At 46.7% G+C, this 19,151-nt stretch overlaps 1 non-coding gene across 1 annotated transcript; it reads left to right on the top strand.

Moving 5' to 3' along the window:
- Positions 1–1,874: 1,874 nt before the first annotated feature.
- Positions 1,875–1,949, top strand: TRNAA-GGC (transfer RNA alanine (anticodon GGC)). Its single transcript has one exon. It is a non-coding gene; the product is annotated as a tRNA-Ala (tRNA).
- The last annotated feature ends 17,202 nt before the right edge of the window (positions 1,950–19,151 follow it).

Below are 19,151 nucleotides of genomic sequence, written 5' to 3'. Positions count from 1 at the left end.
AGTCAGCAGGCTTGCGTGGCAACACTTTCTGGACGTTAGATTACAGCTAGGACTTGCATGTTTAGATGCTCCACCCCGCAAAAAATCAGGTGCCCTGCACAAGGGGAGGAAAACAACTCGGGCAAAAAGAATACAGTCGAGTTCAAGTTCTACTTGATTCTGTGTGTTGTATAAACCGATGCTGCTTTGCATCAGGCCAAATCTAAACTCAGAGTAATAGACTAGACACAGGTTCATCCTGCTTGTTGTCCAAATGCCCTTTCATGATCTCTAGAGTTAGAGCTCTGAGGGCTGAACTTGGACATGCAATAAAGGTAAAGGTGTGCCGTCGAGTCAGTGTTGACTCCTGGCGCCCACAGAGCCCTGTGGTTTTCTTGGTAGAATACAGGAGGGGTTTATCATTGCCATCTCCCATGCAGTATGAGTTGATGCTTTTCAGCATCTTCCTATATCACTGCTACCCGATAAAGGTGTTTCCCATAGTCTGGGAAACATACCAGTGGGGATTCGAACCGGCAACCTCTGGCTTGCTAATCAAGTCATTTTCCGGCTGTGCCATTAGGTAGCAGGGATGTTTTCGGGAACCCGGACCATTGCCCAACAGCTGCACAGCAACAAGGAAAGTGCATTTCTAGAGGAGGTAGATGGAGGAGGTGCTTAACCCTTTGCCCATGTGCCCTCATGTTTTCTCTGCAACCACCTTCCCTGGTTGAAGATCCCAAATGCACCTGTGCCATGTGGTGAGCAAAAGCATAAGAACATAAGAACAGCCCTGCTGGATCAGGCCCAAGAATGCCCATCTAGTCCAGCATCCTGTTTCACACAGTGGGCCACAAGATGCCACTGGAAGCCCACAGGCAGAAGTTGAGGACATGCCCTCTCTCCTGCTGTTACTCCCCTGCAACTGGTACTCAGAGGGATCCTGCCTTTGAGGCTGGAGGTGGCCTATAGCCCTCCAACTAGTAGGAGTTGATAGACCTCTCCTCCATGAAGTTATCCAAACCTCTCTTAAAGCCATCTAGGTTGTTGGCTGTCACCACATCTTGTGGCAGAGAATTCCACAAGTTGATTAAGCGTTGTATGAAAAAGTACCTCAGTTTGCTGGTCCTAAATTTCCTGGCAATCAATTTCATGAGATGACCCCTGGTTCTAGTGTTACATGAGAGGGAGAAGAATTTCTCTCTATCCACTTTCTCCACACCATGCATGATTTTAGAGACCTCTATCATGTCTCCCTGCCGTTGTCTTTTTTCTAAACTAAATAGCCCCAGGTGTTGTAGCCTTGCCTCATAGGAAAGGTGCTCTAGGCTCCTGATCATCTTGGTTGCTCTCTTCTGCACCTTTTCCAGTTCTACGATGTCCTTTTTTGGATGTGGTGACCAGAATTGTATGCAGTACTCCAGGTGTGGCCACACCATCATTTTGTATAAGTGCATTATAATATTAGCCGTTTCATTTTCAGTCCCCTTCCTAATGATCCCTAGCATGGAATTGGCCTTTTTCACAGCTGCCACACATTGAGTTGACGCTTTCAACAAGCTGTCCACCACAAACCCAAGATCCCTCTCCTGGTCGGTCACCGACAGCTCAGATCCCATCAGCATATACTTGGGGTTTTTCGTGCCAATGTGCATCACTTTACACTTGCCAACACTGAAGTGCATTTGCCACTTTGTCGCCCACTCCCCCAGTTTGGAGAGATCCTTTTGGAGCTCCTCACAAACCGTTTTGGATTTCATTTCCTGAAAGCAGTTGGAGGAAGGGGCTGTGGGGGTTGAAAAGGGGCTGGATGCTGAAGGGTTAAATACCCTCACTCCTGCTTGCCACTTCTCCTCTGCCTAGCACCCATTTCCACTTGACAGTTGTTTGGGAATGGGACTGTAGTTCAGTGGTAGAGCACTTGCTTGGCATGCAGAAGGTCCCAGGTTCAATCCCTGGCAGCATCTCCAGGTAGGGCTGGGAAAGACTCCTCTCTGAAACCTTGGAGAGCTGCTGCCAGTCAGTGTAGAACTGGGCTCCCAAACTGTTATATTCCAGATATTGCTAAACTAGTTTTATTAAGAGAGGTTTGGATAAATTCATGGAGGAGAGTTCTATCATCGGCTACTAGTCTGAGGGCTATGGGTCACCTCCAGCCTCAGAGGCAGGATGCCTCTGAATATCAGTTGCAGGGGAGTAACAGCAGGAGAGAGGGCATGCACACACCTCTTGCCTGTGGGCTCCCCAGTAGCACCTGGTGGGCCAATGTGTGTAACAGGACTTTGGACTAGATGGGCCTTGGGCCTGATCCAGCAGGGCTCTTCTTAAGTTCTAATGCCTAACATTCCCAGCTACAATTTATTGTGGCTGGGAATGATGGGAGTTGTAGTTCAGCAACATCTGGAGTACCACAAGATGGTCTTGTGGTTGCAAGCATGACTTGTCCCCTTAGCTAAGCAGGGTCTGCCCTGATTGCATATGAATGGGAGACTAGAAGTGTGAGCACTGTAAGATATTCCCCTCAGGGGATGGAGCCGCTCTGGGAAGAACATCTAGGCTCCAAGTTCCCTCCCTGGCAGCATCTCCAAGATAGGGCTAACTGAGAGATATTCCTGCCAGCAACCTTGGAGAAGCCGCTGCCAGTCTGCGAAGACAGTACTGAGCTAGATATATCAATGGTCTGACTCAGTATATGGCAGCTTCCTATGTTCCTATGTACCACAGATTGGGTACCCCTGGCAAAGACAATATTGAGCTAGAGGGACCAATGGTCTGACCCAGTAGAAGACAGCTTCCTATCTTCCTGTGGAGTGACCGTGGTTTCCAGACCAATGCCCACCACTGAACTTCTCTTTGGCTTAGAGCATGGCAGTTCATTGATGTCAATTCTGTTTGAAGCTCGATGGTTGGATAGAAAGGCAGAATCAAAATGTACTGAACCAAGAAAATTGCTACTAGCCCTGATAACTAAAGAGAATTTCCATGTAGCAAGGTAACATTTATTTTATTTTATTTTATTTTATTAGCTTGTTTCTATACCACCCCAAATGCAAGTTCTCTGGGCGGTTCACAAGATAATAAAAACAACCAATAAAAAGTTCAACACAGCTTAACAATTAAAATTTAAAAAGTTAAAACTATTAAAACACAATTAAAACACAAAGCCATATCTGATTAAAAGCCTGGGTGAACAAATGCCTCTTGACTGACCTTTTAAAAGTTGTAAGAGATGGGGAGGCTCTCATTTCAGCAGGAAGTGTGTTCCAAAGCCTCAGGGCAGCAATGGAGAAGGCCCGTCCCCGAATAGCCACAAGACGAGCCAGTGGCAACTGCAGATGAACCTCTCCAGATGATCTCAATGGGTGATGTGGTTCATAGCAAAGAAGATGTTCTCTTAAATACCCAGGGCCCAAGCTGCTTAGGGCTTTATAGGTTATAACCAAAACCTTGTACTCTGCCTGGAAACTTATCGGCAGCCAGTGTAAATCTTTTAAGTTAGGAGTGATATGGTCTCTCTGAGATGTCACAGAGACCAACCTGGCTGCCGCATTCTGGACCAACTGCAGTTTCTGGACTATGTACAAAGGCAGCCCCACATAGAGTGCATTGCAGTAGTCAAGTCTGGAGGTGACCAGCAGATGTACTACTGTTCTGAGGTCATTTAACACCTGTCTGAATCCCAGGTGTTAAGGCACCATCCAGAAGGAAAGGGCATCCCAGACCTTACCTCCGCATGGCCTTCCCAGAGGCATTTGGCTGGTTATTGCTGGATACAAAGCTGTACTAGCAAAACCCTTCTGTTAGATATGGCATCTTAATTCCAAATAAATGCTGCCACATCCCTTTTCTCTCTCCTGTAAGCTCTGTAAACAGAGGAGATCTACATAATTATGACATCTGATTGACATCAGTGTAACCGTAAGGTTAGTTTCTAGCATGTTCCTTACAGGTCTGGTGAAGGGAGAATAGATCATCCTTGGTATGTATGGTGGAGAGACAGTTCCTAAATTAACATTCATGCTGTCAAGCTTATTACATTCAGTCCTGATGAAGACGGCAGAGAACGACGCAGAGTCATCATAGGCAAAGAGTGAAATGAGCAGAAAAAGTGAGGATTCTTTCCACTCCCTCAATGCCTGAATGGGTGAATCTTCAATACAAGCACTGACACTTCATCTCATTTTACTTTCCCGTTTATTCACAGATGCATCTGAGCTGTTCTGAGGGGCAAAAAAATAAAATAAAAATCCAGGTGAATGTAAATTGGGAGGAAGGGTAATTAAGGAAGAACAGTGCATATGGACGCAAATAAAGGTCTCAGATCATTTAAGTAATTGGAAAAAACATGACAAATAGAGCTTGCTGTGGATAAGTGTGGGATAATGAGTCCTGGGCCTGGAATATAAAGAGGAAATATGCAAATGTGTCAGGTTTCATTGCATGTTAAACAGCAAGGAGATCTGGGGAGTGTAATCTACATGCACCCATTTTTGAATGATTGGAGTTTGTTGTGGAACAAATAGATGTTGGCAGGATGTGAGTTTTCAGTTTCTCTTAGGATGAGGAGGGGTGGTCCATTTTGCATCTGAAGCTGCTTTTGAGGACAGCTTGTTCATCTTATGTATTTCTGTCAGTGCAGAACTCCACAAGAACTTGATCTACAGGGAGAAACTGGATTCTTGGGATTCAGATGTGTAATAGCTCCTCATTCAACAAATTTTGACCAGTATGGTTTATGCACTGTGTCTTGTGCACTCTCACAATGAATCTGTCTTCTGATGTGAGCAGTGCCTACTACACATTCCCTTTAGGGTTATAGGAATAATCTTTGGGCACAAACTACTTTTCTATATGTGCATTCCCAAGCATCTCAAGCCTCATCCTGCACCTGGAACTCTGCCATAGTTCCTGAGGTTTCTTGGAAGCTTACAAGTTCCTCAGTGACAAGATCTGTAATGGTGGTCACTGGCCAAGCTTCCTGAAAGACATCTAGGGGCTATTCTCATAACCAGCAAAAATCAGGCTAGGAAAGCCTAGCCCGATTTTTACTGGTTGTGTAAACCACTGGGCTCGCTTAATTGCCCCTGCCCTTAGCCAAGGTTAGTGGAGCGAGCACTCCGCTAACCCCATCTTTGTGCTTGTGTGTTGCTGTGGCATGGCTCCACAGTGCAGCAACTCATGAGTAGATCCCCAACCGGAAGGCTAAAAAGCAGCCCTCTGGTTTGGGGGTCTCTCCAGCATGCCTTGCGCACTCACGCAGGGCATGCTGGAGCTTCTGGGGGCCACGCAGCCCCTGATCCTCCCAGCCCCCACCGGCTCCATAACAGAGCCGACAGTCATGTGGGCGGCCACTTCGGCCGCCCGGAAAAGACTGCCTACTCATGTGCGGGGAGAGCGGGCTAAGCCTGCTAACCCACTCCAGGGTCTTTTCACTGATCGTGAGAAGAGCCTCCCAGTCTACAGTTATTTATTTCGTTATTAGATTTTTATACCACCCCATTCAAAGGCTCTGGGCAGTGCACAAAAGAAAAGAAACTAGCAAACAATCATTTAAAACAATCAGCTTAAAACAATAAAAACAAATTTAGATACAGTTTAAAACAGAAACATTTAAGAGCAATTTAAAAACCCTGGAAGGCCAGACCAAACAAATAAGTGTTAAGGGCAGAGGCGTAACGATAGGGGGGGCAGGGGGGCACGTGCCCCAGGTGCCACCCCGGCGGGTCACGAGGGGGGTGCCAAAAAGTGGTTTCCCCCCGCCCCCCTGGATCGCCCGCCGAGTGTGTCGGTGGGCGTGCGGCGGCGATTTGGCGGCGGCGTGCGGCGCTGGCGGGTCGCCCGCGGCCCACCGAGTGCGGCGGTGGCTGGCGTGGCGGCGATGGGCTGTAGTGTGGCCTGAGCGGCGGCAGCGGATCGCCCGCCGAGGACGGAGTGCAGGCCGCAGAGCGACGCCGAGCCTGCCTGTCATGGATGATTTTGGTCTTATTCTGAACCGACCCGGCATTGCAAAGGAGTATGGCTAGGCTCTGTGGGTAGTTGGAACTGCTCCCCCGAGGCCTGAGAGCTGGCAGAGCAGTCAGAAGTGGAAACAGTTACTACAGTACATGACTAGTTTCCCTTCCCTTGGAACAGTCAGCTGCTCTGCCAGGTGCCAATTCTTCTATTCCCCACCACTACAGTAATAGCTGCCCCAGAGCCGCTGGATGCACCCCCTGCACCACCCCTCTCAAGAGAGTCCAAACAAGTATCTACAAAAGTTCTGGCACAACCCAATTAAAAATGGAGGACCCACAAACTCTAGCCCAAACCTCCAGTCTCACCCTAATATAACCTCCCCCAAATCCCACACCGAAGGCCTGGCACCAAATGCTGGGCCTTCAGCACCAAAAGCCCAAGGCCAGTTATTGATATTCTGGGGAATATTTGGTATTGCCTAGGCTCACTGCTGAAGAGCAACCATGATGCACAGTACGCATGAGTTATTCTTGGTTTGAACTGGCTGTGTACCCTAGGATCTGTCCTTGGATTCTCTACACATACTGTGATTCTTAAGCAGATAAGTTCCTCTGAAAAAGGTTTCCAGAAATCAGAAATGTACTCTGCTAGACAGACCGATGGTATCCGGCAGTTTCCTATGTTCTCCCTCAATCTTTCCTTCTTCAAGCTACCCATGCCCATTTCCTTCACGTCTTCCCCATCAGGCTCAAATTCCAGACCTTTGAACATCTTTGTTGCCTTACACAGGAACATAGGAAGCTGCCCTATATTGAGACAGGCCATTGTTTCAGGCCATTGGTTCAACAAACTATGGTGCGGCCACACCTGGAGTACTGCGTACAATTCTGGTCACCACATCTAAAAAAGGACATTGTAGAACTGAAGAAGGTACAGAAGAGGGCAACCAAGATATCAGGGGCCTAGAGCAGGGATTCTCAATGTTGGGTCCCCAGATGTTATTGGACTTCAACTCCCATAATCCGCAGCCCCAGTGGCCTTTTGTTGGGGATTATGGGAGTTGAAGTCCAATGACATCTGAGGACCCAACATTGAGAATCCCTGGCCTAGAGCATCTTTCTTATGAGGCAAGGCTACAACACCTGGGCTTTTTAGTTTAGAAAAAAGATGACTGCGAGGAGACATGATAGAGGTCTCTAAAATCATGCATGGTGTGGAGAAAGTGGATAGAGAGAAATTATTTTCCCTCTCACATAACACTAGAACCAGGGGTCATCCCATGAAATTGATTGCCATGAAATTTAGGACCAACAAACAGAAGTAAACCGCCCTGAGCCATTTTGGAAGGGCGGTATATAAATCAAACAAATAAAATAATAAATAAAATAAATAAGTACTTTTTCACACAATGCATAATCAACTTGTGGAATTCTGTGCCACAAGATGTGGTGACGGTCAACATCCTGGATGGCTTTAAGAGGGGTTTGGATAACTTCATGGAGGAGAGGTCTATTATCGACTACTAGTCGGAGGGCTATAGGTGACCTCCGGCCTCAAAGGCAGGATGCCTTTGAATATCAGTTGTGGGGGAGTAACAGCAGGAGAGAGGGCATGCCTCCTCAACTCCTGCCTGTGGCCTCCAGCGGCATCTGGTGGGCCACTGTGCGAAACAGGATGCTGGACTAGATGGACCTTGGGCCTGATCCAGCAGGACTGTTCTTATGTAGTTCAGTATTGTCCACACTGACTGGCAGCAGCTCTCTGAGGTTTCAGGCAGGAGTTTTTTCCAGCCTTACCTGTAGATACTGCTAGGAATTGAACATGGGACCTTCTGCATGCAGATGCTCTACCACTGAGTTATGGCCCCATTCTTCCTCTGAATCCATAATAATATGTTTATTTTTGTTACTTGACAGCCTCCTTGAATTTCAGATTTAAATCTGAGCAAAACTGTGGCAGAGACAAGCGTCTGATGCCTGGAAGGAAGCAGTTCCCCATTTGGACCAAAACAGCAGAATGCATGCAACCTGAACTGGTGGAAACAACCCAGAGAGGCAGAGTACCCTGGAGCCTTGCATTCTTAAGACAGCTGAATTTTCACGTGGAGAAAACCGGGGTCTTTGACAAAGGACAAGCCATGAGAAACAGGGTAGCCACACCCTAAAATGCAATCAAGGTATTTTGTCAGCCTGCCAACCTTTTCACACAACACATGGTTAATCTGTGGAACTCACTGCCACAAGATATGCTGGCCATGGACTTAGATGGCTAAGAAGAGGATTAGACAAATTTAAGGAGGAAGAGATCTCCGTCCCTGCTTACTTCTCATTATGGCTACATGGAAGCTTCAAGTGCAGAAGCAATATGCTGCTGAATGCCAGTTTCTGTCAGCTCAGCCTCCCCATTGTAAGAGGGCTGCTGCCTGCATGCTTTACTTGTGGGCTTCCCAGAGGTTGGCTGGTCTCATTAGGCTTTGGTCTCATTCAGCAGAGCGTTCTCCTCCTGAGGGCAGAACTAGAACCAAGGGGTTGAAGTTACAAGGAAGCAGATTTAGGTTAGATATTAGGGAGAATGTTCCAACTGTAAAAGCTGTTGGACAGTGGAACTGCCTGCCTCATGCAGTGGTGGGCTCTTTAGAGGGTTTTAGACAGAGGCCACTTGTCAAGGATATGGTAGCAGTTTCCGGCACTGAATAGGGGGTTGGACTAGAAACCCTCCAAGGTCCTTTCCAACTATGAAATTCTAAGATTCTTCTTATACCCCTGCTAACTGAGGAAAGAGGCACCTGGCGATTCTTGTTATTTAGCAGGAGGAGAGCAACTGGCCCTATCCAGCCCAGAATGGCATCCTTCCAGGAGCTGTTGCTGGTGTCTGTCTTATGTTTCCTTTTTAGATTGTGAGCCCTTTGGGGACAGGGAGCCATCTCTATCTATCTATCTATCTATCTATCTATCTATCTATCTATCTATCTATCTATCTATCCTGCTTTGGGGACGTTTGTGGGAAAGCGGTATATGAATATTCGTTGTATTTGTATATTCTTATCTTTCCAATAGAGTACACATTACTCTCATCTTAAAAGCTTCTGCTGCTTGGCAAGTGGCTGTTGCTGCCTCATAAGATGGGGGTGACTTAATAACAAGCTCTACTTACAAAAGCACATTTGGGTAAGCGAACCGTATTCCTGCTTCCTGAGGGGATCTCGTATCAGGAGTGCCATAATTCTTTGCTCCCAATTAGTGCCTATTTAGCACAGCCTTTCTGCCTCCCTATTTGTTTTAAGAGCTGAGATGATTAGTTCCTATCCTTCTAATCAAGCTGTTAACAAGCTTCTGTGGCGGTTCATTCCCTTATGGCGCTTTGATAAGATTCTCCTTGAAGTCCCCCCCACCCCCGTCTTCACTCTTTTGCATGTTGGCGCTCCCCCCCCCCGAAATTATACATTTCCCTCAGGCTTTGATAGACACCACATATACAACTGCTTTGATATCACATAAATGCCCACACTCAATTAAATGATTATCAAACATGCGTGCACTTCTTGAAGCAGGGCTTTAAAAGAAATGTGTGTCTCCTTCTCTCTTTGCCATTCGGGACTCTTAGCAACAGACATTGTGGCCACATTGTAGTTGAGGTGACATGTCTGTTTGTCCCAGAGTGCAAGAAGGGACGACGACAACAACAACAACAACAACAACAAAAATATTTACATACCGCTTTTTAAGAAAGGTTTCCAAAGCAGTTTACAAAATGGCCTAATCCAGTATGGGAGCCAAGGTACTGTGCTCAGTTCTGTTTGGGCTCCCTGAGCTGATATGACCTACCAATCCAGGGATACAATGGATTATTTTCTAACACTCTGCACTATCAGGGTGAAACTTCTGTATTCTAGACTAGGTTTTTACCAAGTTTTTTTGATATTAGAAATCAGGAGGTTGTCTTAAATTCAGAGTCCTGTTCCTTTTGAGTAAATACAGTGCAACTGGTATTTAACTTTTCTTTTGAAGGGGGTTGTCTTTGATTTGAGTAAATACGCTAGACATTTTAAGGGCATCCGACACTTGCCTTGTCTCTGTGATGTGGATTTTGGTGTACGGTCATCTGTACAGCCAACTGTGAGGGTTGCATTCTGGCAAAACCCAGCTGTTGGCAAGTTTGCGGTTGGTGAGGCATTCAAGTCTATGAGAAGCATTCTCATAGGTGAGGCATTCAAGTCTAGGGGTAGGGATGTGCATGGAACTGTTTGGTGCTCCATTCTAGGAGTGCCGAACCGGTTCTGAGAACTGGCATTTGAGCCAGTTCGAAGGTGAGGGGTGGATAACTTTAAGGGCAGGGGAGGGCGCTCTTACCCCTTCTGCCACATTTCCGGCAGGGCAGCAGCGTACCTTCCTGATGCCCCATTGCTTCCTCAGACTGGAAGTGACCGGAAGTTCCCAGTGCATGTGCGCATCTTGCACATGCACATATGACGTGTGCACACACACACAGAGGTGTATCTAGGGAAAATAGCACCTAGGGCAAGCACTGAAATTGGGCCCCCTGTCCAAACATCTGACACCCATCTTTCAGATAACTTTGCCATAATATCAGCTGAAAAATACAAGTCAAGCTCATCAATCTATTAATATTTCAAAAACTATTTAGCAGTGGACATAGCCGACCAAAAAATACTGGAAAACTACAAATTTCAGTATGCTGGGGTTCATGAAATACCCAAATACTATGTGGAGGTGTACTTGGAAAACTAAACAGAAGTGCCTGTCTAATTCTCTACTATGCATTGTAGCATCACTATTACATAAGTTTTAAAAATAAATGGAGAATTTGACTTTTCCCAGATACTCTGAAAATAATTAAAGGATATGCAGAGTAAACTGTTTCACTGCTTAGACTATATTCTAGTATTTCAGAAAGACAGTTAAAAGGAGAGAAAGAGAGCAAGAAACTCCCAGTGGGCCTTAATACTAAGGATTTCACACTGATTCAAAGACAAACTCACCATTAATAGCCATATTATTAAGACATCACATGTAACTCACTTATCACAAGAAGCAAAGTAAGAGCAAATGAATACAATCCTAGCTCATAATCTTCATCTCAGTATTCACAAGCCCTGATTCTCTGTACATAGTGCCAAATTGAATATGCGTACAGTGACATATTAAATTAAATTAAAAAAAAATCTTTTTAACCTGTAGACCCTTCGGGGGGCTCCCTAAAGGCCATGGGGGGGGGGTCTGCAAAGGTTCCCCCTCCCCCTGCTGGCCTCTAGGGCCTCACAGGGACCATTTGAGCATGTGCGGTGGCCATTTTAAAAACTTATTTGTTTTTAAATGGCCGCTGAAAACAAAATGGCCACCATGCATGCTCAAATGGCCTCTGTGAGGCCTGGCATGGCCTAGGGTCTCACAGAGGCCATTTGAGCATGCATGGTGGCCATTTTGTTTTTGGTGGACATTTTAAAAAAAATTAACTTTAAAAAATTGCGCCCCCTTCAAGTGGTGCCCAGGGCATGTGCCCTGCCTGCCCTACCCTAGATACGCCCCTGCACACACTGGGAACTTCTGGTCCGAGGAAGCAACGGGCGGCAGGGAGGTACACTGCCACCCCGCCGGACCATTTGAATACTCAGCGTTGGTGGAGGAAACGAGGCAGGAGTGGTAAGAGCAACCTCCCCCACTCTTAAAGTTATCTCCCCCACCTTTAGACCAGCAGGCGCTGGTTCCATGCACATTCCTAGTTAGGGGAACCGTGACCACAAAAAGACCAAAAAATAAAGGGAAAAAATGCTTTAAAATCAGGAAAGATCACCCCAAATCCCTTCATTTTGCCAAGAGTCACCAAGAGGAATGAGCAGATTGACCCTATTTTGAACCCCCCTCCCCGACACCAAACAACAACACTTAAATGCACTTTCAATCGGCAATGGTAAGCAAGAGTCACCAAGGGTCACCAAGAGGAATGAGCAGATTGAACCTCTGCAAGATCATTAACATACTTCACCAACCGTGGATACTTGGGTTGCGGCTGGCAAGACGGGTCACAATATTTCAGTCACATATACTTAAAACATAGCAATCGGCCAGGGATGGCTATACACACTTATAGGGGGCAACTGACCATAGGCAGAACCGGAAGGGGGTGAGGAGGGCAAGTCCTTTTCAGACAAGCAGGTTGCTGCTTCCCCACCCCCAATTGCTGGACCACAGTGGTAACTTGAAATGAAGCAGCTTTCACATGCTCAGAGTGTTTTTTAAATCATCACCAGTATATATATATATATATATATATATATATATATATATATATATAGGCATTGGTATAGATAAAGAGCAATTTCCCCAGGGCTCACCTGTATGTTTAAGATGGAAGCATTAATGTGAGAAATACCATGATTTTCCTTTAAGAAACTGAACATGTGGGACCATGTGAGAGCTGGTCTTGTGGTAGCAAGCATGACTTGTCCCCTTAGCTAAGCAGGGTCTGTCCTGGTTGCATCTGAATGGGAGACTTGATGTGTGAGCACTGCAAGATATTCCCCTCAGGGCATGAAGCCACTCTGGGAAGAGCAGAAGGTTTCAAGTTCCCTCCCTGGCTTCTCCAAGATAGGGCTGAGAGAGATTCCTGCCTGCAACTTTGGAGAAGCTGCTGCCAGTCTGTGAAGACAATACTGAGCTAGATAGACCAAGGGTTTGACTCAGTATATGGCAGCTTCCTATGTTCCTATGTTCCCATGACCAGGTACACCCTCATCCAGACATGCACTTTGTTCCTTCTGTGCCCCTCAGTACTTCCCCCCACCAGCACCTCCACTGAAGTTGGCAAGCTGGAAGAAGTGCTGACCCCTTCCTCAGCCACTGAGTTTCTGCTGGATGTGCTGTTTTAATGATGTTTTCCCCCCACTGGGCTCTGAAACGGGAAGGTGAGCTCTCTGGGGAGTGGAGGGGGGAAACAATCTGTCTCTACCCTGCATTCCTGGTACTGTGGTTTGCTGAGATAGTGTTGACCAGTGTTCCCTGTATGAGGGAATCCCAGATGTTGTTGACTACAGCTCCCAGAATCCCTAGCTGCAGTGGGCTTTGGCTGAGGAGGCTGGGAGTTGTAGTCAACAACATCTGGGATTTTCTGTTAGAGGGAACACTGATGTTGACCTTGTGGAGCTACCTGGGTCCATCAGGGCAGCAGCTGGAGACCAGAGCTCAAAGAAGAAGCTGTAGAAGCAGAAAACTGGCTGCAAAATTGAAGGGTTACAAAGACACCAGGAGCCCTTTCTCTCCCTGGAGCTCAGGTTGGCCTGGATTTAGAGCAGGTGCTTGAGCTGACCTCCCCCTCCCAGTGTAGGCCCAATGGGAGGGAGGCCTTGAGCAGCCAGGTGAGCACTGCACCTCCAGTGTTGGAGTATGGCTCTGGCACGACATTGCTCCTGCTCCTGAGGTCCCAGAGGTAATGGAGGAGGCACTGGAGACAGGCCAGGAGCTTTGCTGGTGGTAGTGGGGCTCGAGGTCTCCAGAGCTCCTTAATGAGGGCTTCTCAGGGCCTGGCGATGAGACCTGGTTTAGGGAGGAGAGCTGGTCTTTTAGTAGCAAGCGTGAATTGTCCCTTTTGCTAAACAGGGTCCACCCTGGTTTGCATCTGAATGGGAGACTACATCTGAGCACTGTAAGATATTTCCTTTAGGGGACGGGGCTGCTCTGGGAAGAGCACTTGCATGCCGGAAGTTTCAAGTTCCCTCCCTGGCAGCATCTCCAGATAGGCTGAGAGAAACTCCTTCCTGCAACCTTGGAGAAGCCACTGCCAGTTTGTGTAGACACTTCTGTGCTAGATGGGCCAATGGTCTGACTTGGTCTATGGCAGCTTCCGATGTGCCTATATGTATAAGGAGACATTCATCAGGGGCAGGGATCTCAGCTGGGGTGTGCTCATCCTTCTCTGAAGTGGTCTCCTCTGGATCAGAATCTGGCTCGGCCCTGACTGGAGCAGGATAGCTTGGCATCAGAGTTATTGACATTTGGGGGTGAAGGAAGCAACCACTCCATTGGACTCCTGACTGAAGGTCCATCAAGACAAAGCACACTCTGCCCATAGAAAGCTAGCATTCAGGAGAAAGGCTTCTTTCCCCCAACATACTCATCTCACCTGCCTAATGGACTCCTTCCCTAGGGAGGCCCACCAAGTCCCAACCCTGAGGACTCTGAATAATATGGCAAAAAGCATTCCTCTTCCTCCTGGCCTACGAGTCGGCTGGTTGTATTGTTGTGGGATACAGCTTTAGATTAATTATTTGTATTGTTTCTTGCCATCTAAATGGTTGGAACTCATCTTGCCTTCTTTTCTGCTAACCTTGTTCACTGGGCAAAGAAGCACCTTTTAAACATGGTGATTCTCTTTATTTAGCAGGGGGAGAGTAACTGGCCCTATCTATCCCCAGCACAATACCTCCAGTGATTGTTGCTGGTGTCTATCTTACACTTCTTTTTAGATTGTGAGACCTTTGGGAACAAAGGATCCATCTTATTTAGTTATTTATTTAGTTGTTATTGTTTCTCTATGGGAACTGCTTTGGAAACGTTTGGTGAAAAGCGCTATATAAATATTTGTTGTCATTTTTAAAAATGAGATGAGTGGGATATAATGGCTCGGCATACACTGAGTGGAAGCCATTGTGGCTTATTATTAGCTTTTATTTCTGCCACTCTTGCAATAAACAAAGCAGACAAACAGAAACAGACAAGGTTCTCCTCAAAGACTCCTAGCTTATTCAAGCCCCCAAACCCCAATGATTCTAACAGAATAGATCAAGCACGGGCTTAGTTCTTTTATCAAAATCAAGAGGACTTAGAATTGCTTAACCTTGGCTGGATTGTGCCCTAATTAAAGGGGAGAAGGTGCTATACAGCCAAATCTAAGCTCTTCAACGTCCTGATGACTTCAATGGGAGATATTTCCATAGGAACTGAATTGCTTTATTGAGATTTAGAATTGCTTAACTTTGACTGCATTGTGGCTAAACTTAACTAAACTAAAATTAATCTCTAAGAAGCAGCAGTGGATTCAAAAGAAAGGAAGCGGCTTGCTATTGAGCAAGCCTATTGTTCTACCTGCTTGGCTATCTATAACTTTCTAAGATCTCAAGTGAAGACGTCTCTTTGCACTTGCTGAATGAGTTCCTTTTAACTAGAGATGCTGGTATTGAACCTAGAAACTTTTTCATGCGAAGTGTATATCACTAAGCCGGGGCTTCTTCAGCTTGGGTCCCCAGAGGTTGTTGGACTACAACTCCCATCACCCCCAGCCTTTGACTGGGGATGATGGGAGTTGTAGTTTGAGAATCCCTACATTAAGCTATAGTTCCTCTCTGTTGAACAGATATACACATTCAATATATATCTACCTAACATTTAACTAGATATTCATTAAGATTTGTGAGAGGCAGACTCATTTCCTGACTATAGCCGCAATGGAATCTCTTTGGGAAATGATTGAACCTGGAAATGAGAGCCAGACAGACATCTGTAGGGACATTTCCGGAAGCTGATCCATGGCATTTGTTCAATTTCTGTAATTATATAACAAATAATAGATAGACATAAATAATTTACAATGATTCATAGGTTCGACCTTTGTGGTAGAAGAGCAATAAATGAGTCTTCTGGGCTTATATACATGGAAGAAGGAAAGAAAAATCTCTGGAAGCAACTACAAAGGAGAAGTCTTTGGGGGCAAGAAAATATAGAAAGTGGTGATGTCAGAAGACATTTTAATCAGATTCTTTGCAAAGCAGATACGGATGCATGCATGCATCCTAACAGAGATGGAATTGGAAAGTAACATGGGGAGATAAATATACTAAAAGTTTAGTTATCATATAGCACAGGGTAGAAGGCAGTTCACATTCATCATCTCAGTGGTCCAAACAACAACCCAGCAAGGGAGCCCAGTTTTACCATCCCCATATTGTGCATGATATAGGCTGAGCAGGGAAGTGGTTTGCCTAATGGGGAAGCTCACGGCAAGGCTGAGACTGGATATTCCCAGCTTCAAAACTGCACTCGCACAGGACATACTGGAGCTTCTGGGGACCATGCGTCCCCTGATCCTCCCAGCCCCCGCTGGCTCTGTCATGGAGCTGGCAGTTGTGTGAGTGGCCACTGTGGCCCCCCAGAGCAGACTGGCTGGTCGTCTGTGAGGAGAGTGGGCTTAGCCCACTCTCCTCGCAAACCCCATAGAGGATCTTCTCTGTGATTGTGAGAAGAGCCTCTATGTGTGAGCACTGTAAGATATTCCCTTGAGGGGATGGGGCCGGTCTGGGACGAGCACCTGCATGCTTGCATGCAGAAGGTCCCAGGTTCCCTCCTTGGCAGCTCCAAATATGGCTGAGAGAGACTCCTGACTGTAACCTTGGAGAAGCCACTGCCAGTCTGTGTAGACAATACTGAGCTAGGTGGACCGAGGTCTGATTCGGTATAAGGCAACTTCCTGTGTTCCATCAAACATGTATTTTGATCCTAAAGATTCCCAGATTCTGGACTGGCTCCACTCATCTATGCTGGCCCGTTCCTTAGAGCTGGGGCACGAACCATCATTGACATGGTCTATTTATTTTCACTAGGATTCCCATGGTTCACTGACCTGTGTTTTAATGGACAGAGTACGAGCACATAGCTCTTAAATAGCAGGCTCTTTTAATGGTTAATGCAAAATAAATTTGTGTTAAATGATCCTGACTATACACATTGGTTTAAGAATCTAAGAAGTGTCGGGCTGAATTTTGCCAAGGTTTACTAACCCAGTACACTTCGCAAGCATCCTAACAGCAGGTAAAGTTAAACATCTGTATCCAGGGATAAAGAACTGGACTAAACATAAGAGGAGATACAAGCCTGCATATAACCTCTATCTATCTATCTATCTATCTATCTATCTATCTATCTATCTATCTATCTATCTATCTATCTATCTAACTATCTATCTATCAACTTAGTTTTAAGTTGTTTTAGAGTTGGGTTGAAGCTGCAATGTGTGTGGGTTTGGAGATGGGGAGTCAGGGAGTGCCTTTGTTGAATGTGGGGCAGCTATTCCAGTGGTGGTGGGGAATCGAAGAAAGTATCATTGGCAGGTCATCAGGCCATTCCAGCGGAAGGGTAGTGAGAAACCTAATAGCTGTCTCCCCTTCCGGCTGTCCTGCCAGCTCTTTGACCTTGGGGAGCACTGCCAACAACCCACATAACCTTACCTTGCTCCTCTGCAATGCCAGGTCAGTCCAAAATAAATCAGAACGCACCCATGATTTGATTATGGATGAAGAGGCCGACCTGGTGTGTATTACCGAGACTTGGTTGGGGGAGCCTTGTGGCCCAGTCTGGTCCCAGCTTCTTCCTCCAGGATATTCTGTAGAGGAGCGGGTGAGGGGATGTGGGTGGGGAGGTGGAGTGGCTGTGGTCTATAAGGATAACATCTCCCTTACCAGGGTCCCTGTTAGGGTATCGGACCATATTGAATGTGTGTACCTAAGTTTGGGGACCAGGGATAGATTGGGACTTCTGTTGGTGTACCGATTGCCCTGCTGCCCAACAGATTGCCTTACTGAGCTCACAGACTTGGTCGCGGAGCTTGCGTTGGAGTCTCACAGACTTTTGGTGCTGGAAGACTTCAATGTTCATTTCGGGACCAATTTGTCTGGGGCGGCTCAGGAGTTCATAGAGGCCATGACAACTATGGGCCTATCCCAAGTGGTCTCTGGACCGACGCATATTTCAGGTCACATGCTTGATTTGGTCTTTTATTCTGATCAGGGTGGTGTTCCGTGGGTGGGGACTCCTACGATCTCCCTGTTGTTATGGACAGATCACCATCTGGTTAAAGTCGGACTTACAGCCACTTCCCACCTCCTCAGGGGTGAGGGGCCTATTAGAATGGTCCGCCCAAAGAGGTTATTGGATCTGGTAGGATTCCAAGAATCCTTGGAGGGATTTAATGTTGGCTCTGCCGGTGATCCTGTTGATGGCCTGGTTGAGAATTGGAACAACTTGCTCACCAGGGCAGTAGACATGATTGCTCCTAAGCATCCCCTCTGAACTGCTTCAAAACTGGCCCCTTGGTATACGGAAGATCTACGGGGGCTGAAGCGGCAAGGTAGGCAGCTGGAGCACAAGTGGAGAAGGACTCGACTTGAATCCGACAGATTAGGTCATAGAGCACACTTAAAGATCTATGCTCAGGCGATAAGTGTGGCAAAGAAGCGGTTCTTTTCTGCCCATATTGCTTCTGTGAACTTGCGTCTGGCGGAGCTGTTCAGGGTTGTGAGGGGACTAGTATCTGCCCCCCCCGAACCAGAATTTGGAGCCATCAGTTATCCGCTGTGATGTGTTTAAAGAATTTTTCGCAGATGAAATCTTTTGGATCTGGGCCGACTTAAACGGAGACTCCACAATTAATTTGATGTCTGAATTGGAGGTGTCCGTCAACTCCTCTTATGTGGTTTGACTGGATCGGTTTCAGTTTGTGACTCCTGAGGATGTGGACAAGGTGCTTGGAGTGGTGAGGCCTACCACTTGTTCTCTTGATCCTTGTCCAACATGACTTGTTCTATCCAGCAGCGAGGCTGTTGTACGAGGCCTGTTGGAAATAATAAATGCTTCTCTGAGGGAAGGCAAGATGCCTCCTTGTCTCAAGGAGGCAATCATTAGACCTCTTTTAAAGAAGCCTACATTAGATCGCTCAGAGTTGAGCAACTATAGGCCTGTCTGCAACCTCCCATGGCTGGGCAAGGTAATTGAGAGGGTGGTGGCCTCTCAAGCTCCACACTGTCTTGGAGGAAACTGATTATCTAGACCCATTTCAAACTGGCTTCCGGGTGGGCTATGGGGTGGAGACTGCCTTGGTTGGCCTGATGGATGATCTTCAGTTGGGAATTGACAGAGGAAGTGTGACTCTGTTGGTCCTTTTGGATCTCTCGGTGGCTTTCGATACTATCGACCATAGTATCCTTCTGGAACGTCTGAAGGGGTTGGGGGTGAGAGGCACTGTTTTACAGTGAGTCCGCTCCTACCTCTCGGATAGATTCCAGATGGTGTCAATTGGAGACTGTTGCTCTTCAAAATCTGCGCTTAAGTATGGTGTCCCTCAAGGCTCCGTACTCTCTCCAATACTTTTCAACATCTACATGAAACCGCTGGGAGAGATCATCAGGGGATTTGGAGCGGGATGTTATCAGTATG

Source organism: Hemicordylus capensis, chromosome 4, assembly GCF_027244095.1.
Source record: "Hemicordylus capensis ecotype Gifberg chromosome 4, rHemCap1.1.pri, whole genome shotgun sequence".
Taxonomy (NCBI): Eukaryota; Metazoa; Chordata; class Lepidosauria; order Squamata; family Cordylidae; genus Hemicordylus; species Hemicordylus capensis.
This window is presented reverse-complemented; position numbering and strand designations above follow the sequence as displayed.